We start from the raw sequence: 11795 nt of genomic DNA on the forward strand, positions 1-11795 counted from the left end.
TACAAGTAAAAGACCTGCATTCCAACTCCTACTTAGGCCAAGTAAGAGTACAAAAGTACTTGCATCAGAGTGTGTGTTGTTTGAGGCTGAGGTATGTGCATGTTGGTGGAGTATTTATTTTGTCCAGCAGATGTCAGCGGCAGCTACAACAGTACTTTCTGTAACAGAGCAGTTCATGACCTGCTCTGAAGGGGCCGGTCATCTGGGCGACTTTGTGCAGCACATTAGTTTACCTGATCTTATCATGGGTAACAACTTGTTACCCATGATAAAATGAAATTTCCCCGTGAATAAACTTGTTACTAACAAGTTTATTCACGGGGAAATTTCTTGACAGCATGCAGTTAAGAAATTAGTCTTTGGTTGTGGTTGTGCACAACTTTCTCTGCTGTCGGGGTAATGAATCAAAGGCAGAAAGCTGACCACCTGCAGCAGCTTGTCACCCAGATCAATAAATATACTCTCTATTGATAGAAATACATCAAATAGTGTTCAGTGAAAAACCACGAACATGCAAAGGCTTTGAGCTTGAAAGCTATATGTGGAGTTGCTACCTGCATACATTATTTACACACACGTTTGAACCAGAGTCAGATTCCTTGCATGTGCACATATACTTAACCAAAAACACTGATTCTGATCAATTCATATTTTTCTGTTCCTAAATATTTTAAAGTGCAAAGACAATGATTCCACAAAAGCTGGGACGATGTGAAAAACAGAAATGAAAAATAATTTGTTAATCCATTTTGACATATTCCCAATTAAAAACAGAACAAAGACAATATATTTGATGTTTTATCTAATCAGCTTCATTGATTTTTGTAAATATCTGCCTACTCTGAATTTGATGCAGCAACATGTTTCAAACAAGTTGGGACAGGAGGGAAGACTGGGAAAGTTGTGGAATTCTTTCTGTTTTTATTTAAGTTTTATGCAGCGTCTCAGCTTTTTTGAAACCAGGGTTGTGAATATTTTTCAATGTAAAGTATGTTAGAAACAAATTCACCACTGTTCAAAACCAGGAAAAATCCATCAAGCACAACTCAAATAACGAGCAGAAAGTTCTAGCTTAGATCTAGTTTAGATCTCGTTATCTCTTCGGTCAGCTGCCTTTGATTTGAGCTGCATGTTTGTTAGTTTTCTTAATCAATAAACTGCGTTGCATGAGTTTCAGATGTCGTGCCTGTTCACCATGAGGAACATGTGATCAGGTGAAATCGAACTTGAACACCGGCCTCACTGCTTCAGAACTACGAGGTCGAGGCACAGAAACAATTCAGTGCGAGTGTGCCAAGAATGTTTTCTTCATTAAGGATTGTAAATCTGCTTAACCTGAGGACAAAGGTCTATTCTGTGCACTTGAAAACCTTTGAGTAGCATTTGACATCCCTTCAGGTCACGATGAGGGATTTCTTTGCAGAGCCTTCTTTTTGGAAATGAAACTCAGCTAATTCTTCGGCTTGGTCTGCACCAAAAGAAAAAATCCTATTACATGATTGAATCAAGACTCAAAATATTGTTGGAGTAATTAGAAATTAAGTTGATTTTAATCATACAAAAGGAAACAAATAAATCTACCTCACACTCACTATTAAGATGATTATATTATATCTGTAACACAGCATGCTTTATCTAATTTGTGATGCTTTTTAAGGTCTTTGTACACACTGTGCTGCAAAATAATGCAGAGGAGAACCAAAAATGACAATATCAGAACTCCACTGACCTTAATGTTCTCTATTCCAGCCTAAAGTGCAGAGCAAGACGTTGTGGCTGAGCATTAAAAAGGACTCATTCATCAGATTTGAATTTCAGCTGCGCACTTGTATTTGATACCCTGAAACACACAAAGGGATGTGCACACACATGCAGACTGGCTCAGTGAGACCCCCCTGCGTGTTATTACATTACAGTGCATGGGGCCTCGGGAGTTGTTGAGTGCAGAAAACATCAGCTGTTTCCAGTTAACCAAAGTTGTGACTCTAATTAATTCAACTTATTGGCTTTGGACTGAGGTTCACAAAACAACAGCAGCAGCAGTGTCTCCAAACACCTAATCAAATTAACATGTCTGTCATGGGTTTCTCCGCTCAAAGATTTTCCCAAGATCTGGCCTTGTTGATCTTAGGTGACACATCTGTCCTGTTTTAAGTCAACATGTCCTCAGCTTGGCGGTAAATAAGCAGATATAGTACAGTACAGGGGCCTCTTATCCTGTTGCTTCACTTAAATATAGCCTTTCCAACATGGGATATATTAAAAAAGTCAGATAAAATTGAGTTAGACCCTTAAAAACCTGATAATTGAACTGAATTGACTTGAATGAAGATAGAAAATGAGACAGATATTACATCTAATCTGATTCAATAATCACTCACATAAAGACAAAGACATGGCAGTACAAATTATCAGCTGGCAGATCTCTCAAATACTATGTCACTTCAAATGAGTTGTTGCTAAGGCCTTTGCTCTGAGGCTGTCTGGGAACCAAAACTTGGATGAGCTGGAAAACTCAGGAAGTTACAACAGGGACAGATTTCAAACAGTTTATGAATTTATTTGCTCTCTAACAAAATTAGCTGTTCTGGTAGCTCCATCAGAGCTAAACATCTCACTAGCACACTTTTAGTTTGACATCTTGGGGAAATAAGATAAATTGCTTTCTTTCTGAGAGCTGGCTGAGAAAAATGATCTCAGCTGTTATCTTAGCTTAGCATAAAGACTGGAATCAAAAGCTAACAGCTAGCCTGGCTCTGTCTGTGGTCACAGAACCCCGCTGTCGACTCACACAGAACTCTTTCTGGGCCAGCAGCTGGTGAGGTCAGGACGTCACCGACGAAATAGTCCCAAACATAACCCCACGTAAACCTGAGACATGACGTTTCCACACTTCGGTTTTTGCTATTACATGTTAGTTAGTTTGTGAGCTTGACTGCTGGTCGGTGAATTTTGGACATACCCAGGCTAGCTGCCCTTATGCTAAGCTAAACTGCTTCTTCTCGCAGGCAGGAAAGCAAATGAGTATGGTCATCAAAATATTGAACTATTTCTTTAAATTATCAGCCACTTCTATCTAAGATTTACAAAATTCTCATTTTGCCTATAATAAGTCTCGGATTCCCATATTTAATTTAGCACTTAACATTATTCACATTTGCAGATGTTTTCAAGAACCACTGAGCAACCACACGTGATGCAAAAAACAAATGTCAGGACAGCTGAACAACCACAACACTGTCCAACACTGGAGGAGATTAGCTATGATTCATTTCCCTCTTCTATTATCGCGAGCCTGAAGTCAGCCCAGTTTTATTTGAAGGACAAGCTTTTCCAGCAGCCTCGTCTGCTTCGAGCCAACCTGTCAGCTTTGTGTTGCCGTGCCCTGCTCATGACATTCTGCCCACATGTCTCCGTTTAATTTGCAAATCACATTAAATCTGTTTTCCTCCAGAGTTACATTCGACCAGTCAGTTGATTTCTATTTTCACAAAAAAAACCCCTGAACATTAAGATCTTTAATCGTTTCCATAAAATATACTTATGTTGGGATTTTACTGCAGTTAAACTAATCACCAAAAATATACCTTGTACACTGTAAATCCATTATGATCAAAGCCTTTGATTTAGAGCACATGTCTCCGGCGTGACTTATGCATCAAGCATCCTATATGATGCTTTGTGGGATCAAATCTAATGCAAATTCCAGCGAGTTACGACTTGTGTGTCCTCAAATTACCTGTGAGAATATGAAACATAAAACAGGAGCTGTTGCAGACAAGTGGCACCTTCATTTCCACAGTGATTCAGGCCACAGTGTGTTTGATAAATAGCAACAACTAATGTTCAATAATGTGCTAATGTGTTATAGATCATTTATGAGCCATTAATGAGAACAATTTTAGAGGTCGCACTTTGTAAAAAAAATTCCCACTGGCTGATGTATATTCATTAAATTTGCTGCTAATCCAGTTATAATGGCTTCTAATGAGCCACCAAGTCTGCAGCCATAAATGTTAATAAGGCTTTAATTGGAATTCACATATCATGTCTGCAGTTTTAAGTTATTTATTTGTATAGTGTGTTTTATTGTCCATCTTATGCTGTAATTTTACATTATTTTTCTATCCCTGTTTTCATGTCCGTTCTGTCCGTGATTTTTTTTGTTATGAAGCACTTTGAGCTGCACTCCTTGTATGAAAGGCATTATACAAATAAAGTTTATTATTATTATTATTTTTACAGAAAGAAGTGGTGCCCCAGGGATGATGTATTAGCCACTGATAAAGTCTTTAGTTTAAACCTGTCATCCCTTTATAAAGGAGGATTAAACTCATTAATCCAAGAGGAGATGACTGCAGCAGCAGCATCGTCATCAGCTCCCAGTTTTGACTGTCATGAGCTGACATGACAGACCTCATAATGAAATTAGTCAGGCTAAATGCAGTCAGACAGGAGGAAGCTGAAGCCACGCAATGACCTGGAGAGGTTATTGTGAATGCACAATGTGCACAGGACACACAAAAGGAGAATAACTCTATCTAGGAGCAATCTTTTTTTATAATGCAGTTTGCTTTTTGAACTTTTAATCACAGAAACCGATGTGCAGTTCTTCTTAATATTGTAGCACAAATGATAGACAATTTATGGAAAATTAAAAAGTAGCTACTTAAAAAATTATAAAATCCACTTAGCAAATGGGCTGGACTTTTTTGTCTGTTTGCATTAAAAAAAAAAAAAAAAACTCATGTGATGCATCTGCAATGTGCTTCCAATGAAAAGGTATTTTCAAACCTCACTAGAGGTTGGAGAAGCGGCTTGTGATCGGAAGGTTGCCGGTTCGATTCCCCCACCGGACCGGCAGAAAAATTTGGGTGTGGTGGAGTATTCCCTCCCCCTCCATTAGCCGGCTGACGTGCCCTTGAGCAAAGCATTTAACCCCCCAATATGCTCCCCGGGCGCTTGATTGCAGCCCACTGCTCCTGTGTGTTTCACTGCATGGTGCATGTTGCATGTGTGTGTGTGTTTCAACAGTGATGGGTTAAATGCAGAGAAGCAATGTCCCAGTCTTGGGATTAATAAAATAAATAAACTTAACATACTCGATATTTCACAGTTCTCTGAGGCAGTGGCCGTGTGCAGCGGTGCAGGTCCACGCTTGTTGCTCGGACATTTGTTTCAGGCATCTGAGGGCAGGCTGTTTCCTCTGCAGCTTTTTTTTTTTTTTTTTTTAATGCAGCGAGAGGCGTGCCGAGCCCGGCCGGGCCGGACCAGGCTCGGCTCATAGGCTTCATGTGATCTTGCAGGGGGGGTGTTCGGCTTAAAAAAAAGGACTTTTCAACATCCAGCTGCAGCAGTTGAGAGCTGACCCTCTCTCTCGCCCTCTCACGCAAACTTCCGCCCTGCGTTTTCCTGCGTGCATTTGGGATATTTCCATCACTTGTGCGGCTCATTCCGGATAGCGACGCGCCGCAGTTCCGATTATGGGAGACGCTCAGTCTGCGCAACGGGAGGGCAGGAAGGATGCTGCAGCAGCGGAGGAGGAGAGCGGCAAAGTGGATGATGCTCAGACTGAGCAGAATACTGATGACAAGGTATCATCTTCTTTCCCACACATCCAGCAGGTTGGCATCCTGCAGAAAACTCCTGTTATCTTTACAGACAAACTTATTTAAAATAGGCGTTCCTCCTTTATTACGCATTAAGGGTTTCCAGTCACTGCAGTAACAGTATTTGATGAAAAGCCTCTTAGGTTTCCAGAAGCAGTCAGTGGCTGTTTGTGTGTGAAAAAAATGCTGAGGCTGGATTTTGCAGCTGTTGTCAGGACAGTACAGTTGCTGCTTGCCAACGCATCCATCAACCCCAAGACAAAAACAAAGTCCTTGTCTAATCTGGATGAGCTGGGCACACCAAGATCGGTGTATTCAGGTGTAAAATCTATCAGTTTCTTCCTAAAAAAAGTTGTTGAAAATATGTGTCACTTGTCTTACTTTGTCAAACATCATAGGAACTGTAGGTGCCCCCTTGGTTGCATAGTTTTGCTTTAGTGGTTTGAGGCTGACAGGGAAAACAGTCCCACACAGGAGCTGCTAGCCGGAGAGCTGGTTTTCACTGCCTCATTGGAGAAAACAGCATGGAGGAAAAATGACCTTTCATTCTTAGAGGAGCCTAAGCAAAGCCCAGGGGAGAGATGGAATTTCCCCTGCGCTGCACTCAGCAGAAGGCTACATCGATTATTTGTGTACAACATGATCACCAGGTCATGCACAGCAGGAAGTCAATTAAGCAGTACTGTAATCTGAGAATAAAAACAGCTAATGTCTTATAGTTATAATCATGTTATTGTGTTGATTTAATGGCATCTTTGACCTCTCAGGCTTGGATGAGTACATGATTTGGATGGAATATGGGCCTATAAGTATGCCACTGTTACAAGAAATCCTTTCATTTGAATAAAGTTGAATGTTGTAAGTTATCAAGGTAAAGCAAAACATTTTCTCAGCAGGTGTTCTTTTATATTAAGTTGCCTTTAATTAAATATAGTAATCTGACTTTTTGTTTTCCAAATGAGTTGCAAAAAATAATTCATGACGCATATTCTGTGTCACGCTGATTGGTAATTATATTTCTTGCCATGTAACATTTGTATATATATATGGTTCTGGTAGGGTCAGTCAGGCATTTTTTCTGGAGGTGAAAACAAAGTGGTGGCTGTTCACAACCCCTACCAAAGGGGCTTGATGCATGTGAAATACAAGCAACTTTTGACTGGAAAATTAGCTCGCAGCCATCCATAATCATATTATGGCCTTTGATCCTATGGCATACAGTCACATTTCAATTTCTACTCTAATTAAAATTTAATTATTTAACCAAATTAGGCTGCATTACTACACATTAAAAACAAGACTTTATTTGTATAGAAATCACATGCACCAATGTTTCACACTAAGAAAAACACACAGAATGACCAGAAAAACAGAAAATGTATGTAAAACTAGATGGAGGATACAATCCACTTGATAATAATAATAGTAAAAATTAGACATGTGCATCACATGTGCATCAGCGCTCTATGTGTGACATGAAGTGGCAGAACATCTCAAAAACAATGACTGGACATTAATGTAACAGTGTCTTCAGAGGTATTAGCAGATGCAATACGACCCTAACAGCTATTTATATGGTTGTTTACTTAATGTGCCACTTCACACTAGTTGAGGGGACATGAATTTCTTGTTCCCTTTTCACTGCCCAGACTTCCTACGACTAATCTGACTCACGAATTTGAGATTGGGACAATTAGGGTTGTTCATTGCAAGACTACCAGCAGTGTACTGGACTGTGTTGTCTGTATACAGAATAGGACTTTGGAGCCTCAGTTAATCAAAGATTGAAATTCTTTGCTGGCTTTCTTGGAAGTGCAAATTCTGTTGCAATGAGTACATGAGTAAATGGTTGCTATATATTTCTTCTAACTGGAAAAAAACTGCTTGTGAAATTATCATTACAAGCTTAGAAGTGTTTGAATACTAGATAGAAAGTGGTTTGTTTGTCTATGAGCTTCCATATTTTCTAATCGTTGCCACAAGAGCAAAGGTACATTGTGCATTCTGTGTTTTGTGCTTTGTTTCAGCTTCTCAAAAACAACGAGCAGATCTCTGAGATTAACAGAAAAGCAGACGGCGCTATAGAACAAGCTAATGGTCAATGTGAGGATGAGATTGCTGGAGAGGGTGGGTACTCATAATTCCTGTGTTACTGACATACAACGTCAGCATAACATCAACAGATGCACAATGTGTTGGATTTCAGCTGCTAGAGTTTCATCTCAGTCATCAGTCTTATACAGTTGTTGCAATGGAAGTGTTTTAATATTTAATTTCTTTTCTGGTTTAGCCTTCCTTTCACCAGATGAAGATGTTTCAGAAACAGTAAAGCCACCCGAAGAAAAAACACCATTAAAAAATGTTGAAATTAATAAAAAGGAGTCACTCACTGAGGCTGATGCCAATGAAGATGTACCCCTGCAAATGACTGAAATGGATGCAAAGCAGAATGACATCAATGAAGGTTTTAGGAAATTTTTCAGTAACATTGGTTTGAAATTAACAGTAAAGAGAGGCTCAAGTGACATTCCAACAGATGTGTCTGATGAGACCAGCAAGGAAGAACCAAACAGACCAGAAAACATTGAGGAGATCAAAAGTGGCCATGCTGAACTGAATACTGATGTGAACAAAGCACAGGAGACTGGTGATAATGATTCAACGACATGTCCTACCCTGACAGACGTTACATCAGAGGACGCTCTAGAAAATACAGGGGAGAAGAAAACAGAAACCAAAGAGGAAGTTGATTCTGATAATGCAGAAGCAACAACAACAACGCCACCTTTAGGAGAAGAGGCACACCTGGATGCCACACCTGAAGATGAGCCACATTCCACATCTCCACAGAGTCCTGAAGAAGAGGTGGTCATGCCTCCAATAAAAAGATTTTTTACAACTGGAATTTTTTCTGGACTACGGAAGAAGAAGAAACCTGCAGAAGATGAGACAACTGAGAAAGAACGGGTAGACATGGAGAAAACGGAAGTTATAGAGACGGCAGAACAAACTGTACCAGACCAAAAGCAGGATAAAGAGGAGATAAGTCATGGTGTTGAGGCAGCTGCAGTTGAGGAAGAGTATAAAGAAAATGAAATTAAAGAGGAGATCCTGTCTGCAGCATCAGCCCAGACAACAGATGAAGGGAAATCATCTTCCACAGATCCATCAACCATCATTGTCACTGAGCCTGAGATTCTGAGTTCACAAGAGAAGGACAAAGTTCAAGCAAGTCCTCTAAAAAGGCTGCTGTCAGGGTCTAGTTTAAAGAAACTCTCCAAAAAGCAAAGAAGCAGAAGGTCAAGTGATGCAAAGGTGTCTGACTCTGGAGAACATATTTCAGATCAGCTTCTGTCATCTACTGAGTCAGCCGAGAATCAGAAACAAGAAGGTCCTGCACAGCCCACTGCAGAGGCAACTGGAGAGGATGCATGGGCGTCCTTCAAAAAAAAGCTCATGAAGAGATTCTCCTTGACCAATGAAGAGACACAAATCCCAGGTTCTGTAGAAGAACCAAAACCGAGAGAAGGAGAGCAAATATCAGATCACAGCACAGATGAAGGCAAGAAAAGAAAAGACTCATCTGTTTCATGGGAAGCTGTTCTGTGTGGATCCGGAAGGAGAAGAAGCCGAAAAACATCCGACTCTGAGGACGAAACACCTCAAATTGACGGTCACAAGCAAGATGGTGGATCTAAACATGTTGCAGAGTCGCCCCTGGAAGGTTCTAATGAGAACGGAATTTTAGCCTCTTCCCCCAAACAAGCCGGAAGTCCTTCAGAGGATGATGGAGGGTCAACATGGAAATCACTGAAAAGACTTGTCACTCCAAAAAGGAAACCCAGGGATGAGGATGAAAGCAAAGACAATGTACAATCTGATAGTGAAGCTGCTCAAGACGAGTCCTCCTTTTCAGTAAAGAAACTCCTTCCAGGAAGAAAAAAGAGGAAGTCTGCTGAAAAGCAAGACCAAATATCCTCAGATGAGGCTGATAAGGATGTAGGTTCAGGTGACGAAGACTCTGAGACACCAGCTGTGGTTCCATTGTCAGAGTTTGATGCAGTTGAGACAGGGATTCACATACCAACACAAGCAGACGTAGAAAGTCATATACCTGAGGAAGAAAACTCTGAACAACAGCAAGACCTCCTTGATCAGATGGCTGAACCAGTCCTGCCTTGTGACAGTCTGCAGACTGAAGCAAAGAACATCCAAGGCAATGATGATGCTTTAGAAAAAAAGGTATCTACAACCCCTGAAGAACCTGATGATCTTACAGAATCCACCAGTAAACATCAGCAACTCAGTGACATTCCAGAAGAGGGCATAATTACAGAGACCATGGCCACTCCAGCTTCAGTCACTGAGGAGGAAGCTAAAGATGACACTCTTGCAGAGGACCTGGTTGAGATTACATCTGAGGCCATTACTGCACCAGAACCTGCCTCAGACATTACCCTGGCAGACGAAACTGAGATGATCTCTGCCGTTTCCCAGTTATCTTCAGAGTCTTCAAAAACGTCCGGCAACACAACGCCAGTCCCAGCAGAATATGAAATCATGGAAGCAGATACGCTCCTGCATCAGGTTGTTGAGAGCATCACCATAAGCCCGATGGCAGTTTGTTCAGAAGTGCTAAGCTCTGAAAAAATAGTTGGTTCTCTCTCACATCAAATACTGGAGACATTTGTAAAGAAGGAGCCAACACTTCTGGAAATACACAGAAGATTCGATGCAACGGCCATTAGCACAGGTCTGCATGTTGAAGAACTGGATGCAGTCACTGAACTTGCAGCTACATCCCAAACAGAGAGCATATTTGAAGTCGGTAACTCTGTGTCCACAGAGATGGTATCTGAAACCTCTACTGAGGAGTTTGGCACTGCTGACACTACTGTAGATGAACTACAGGAGGCCAATGTTATACATCTAGAAGAAAGTGTAAAAGAATTAGAAAGGACTGACGAAAGCTATCAAGTGGTGCAATGCCCATCTGAGATAAATACTGCTGTGTCAGACACATTACCTGAAGGCGAGGAAATAGTCCCAGATGTAGGTTCTCTAGTTGAGGCACATCAAACTGAAACCAAGGATGGGGCTATGGAGCAGGAGGTCAAGATTGTGACAGAAAAGGAAGATCAGATCATGTCTGTTAATATCACTGATCAAATTCAAGTTGAGGAAGAATTAGCAACCATGCAAAGTGACACATTAGATTCAGAGGAAGGAAGTGTTCCATCTCTTGAAAAGGACACACAAGAACTTAAAGAGGAAGCAGTGCCTCTTGCTGAAGTCAGTGTTGAACCAGAAAAGGATGATAAAACAGATGCTGACAAAACTGAACATATTCAAGTACCAGAAGCATCAGAAGCTGTGCAAGCCTCCACATTAGATTCAGAGGAGAGTAGTATTCAATCACCAGAAGAGGAAGTAAAACCAGAAGTCATTCCAACAACAGAAACAGTTCCAGATGAACCCAAACAGACAGCAGAGCATGTCAGTGTTGAGCCTAAAAGCAAACTACCAATGAATGCTGTCAAAACTGAACATGTTCAAGAACCAGTAGCATTAGACGCTGTTCACGCACCCTGTTTCAATTCGGAGGAGGCCAGTGTTCAATCACATGAAAAAGAGGTAAAATCAGAGGATGTTCCCGAAGCAGAGACAGTTGCAGATGAACCCAAACAGGAGAATGAATTGATGGTTGAGCCAGAAGAGAAACTACCAGTGGAAGCAGACAAAACGGAACAAGTTCAAGGACTAGAAGTACAAACAGCCACATTAGATTCAGAGGAGGGCAGTTTTCAGTCACTTGAAAAGGAGGTAAAATCAGAGGATGTTCCTGAAGCAGAAACAGTTACAGATGAACCCAAACAGGAGGATGAATTAAGGGTTGAGCCAGAAGAAAAACTACCAGTGGAAGCAGAAAAAACTGAACAAGTTCAAAAACCAGAAATACAAGCTGCACATCCCGTCACATTAGATTCAGAGGCAGAAAGCCTTCGATCGTTTGAAAAAGAAGGAACATCAGAAAATATTCCAGCAGTGGAAACAGCTACAGATGAACCTAAACATGAAAATGAATTGATGGTTGAGCCAGAAGAAAAACTACCAGTGGAAGCAGAAAAAACTGAAGAACTTCAAAAAGCAGGGGTACAAGCAGCCACATTAGATTCAGAGGAGGGC

The sequence above is a fragment of the Chelmon rostratus genome, chromosome 15 (assembly GCF_017976325.1).
Source record: "Chelmon rostratus isolate fCheRos1 chromosome 15, fCheRos1.pri, whole genome shotgun sequence".
NCBI lineage: Eukaryota > Metazoa > Chordata > Actinopteri > Chaetodontiformes > Chaetodontidae > Chelmon > Chelmon rostratus.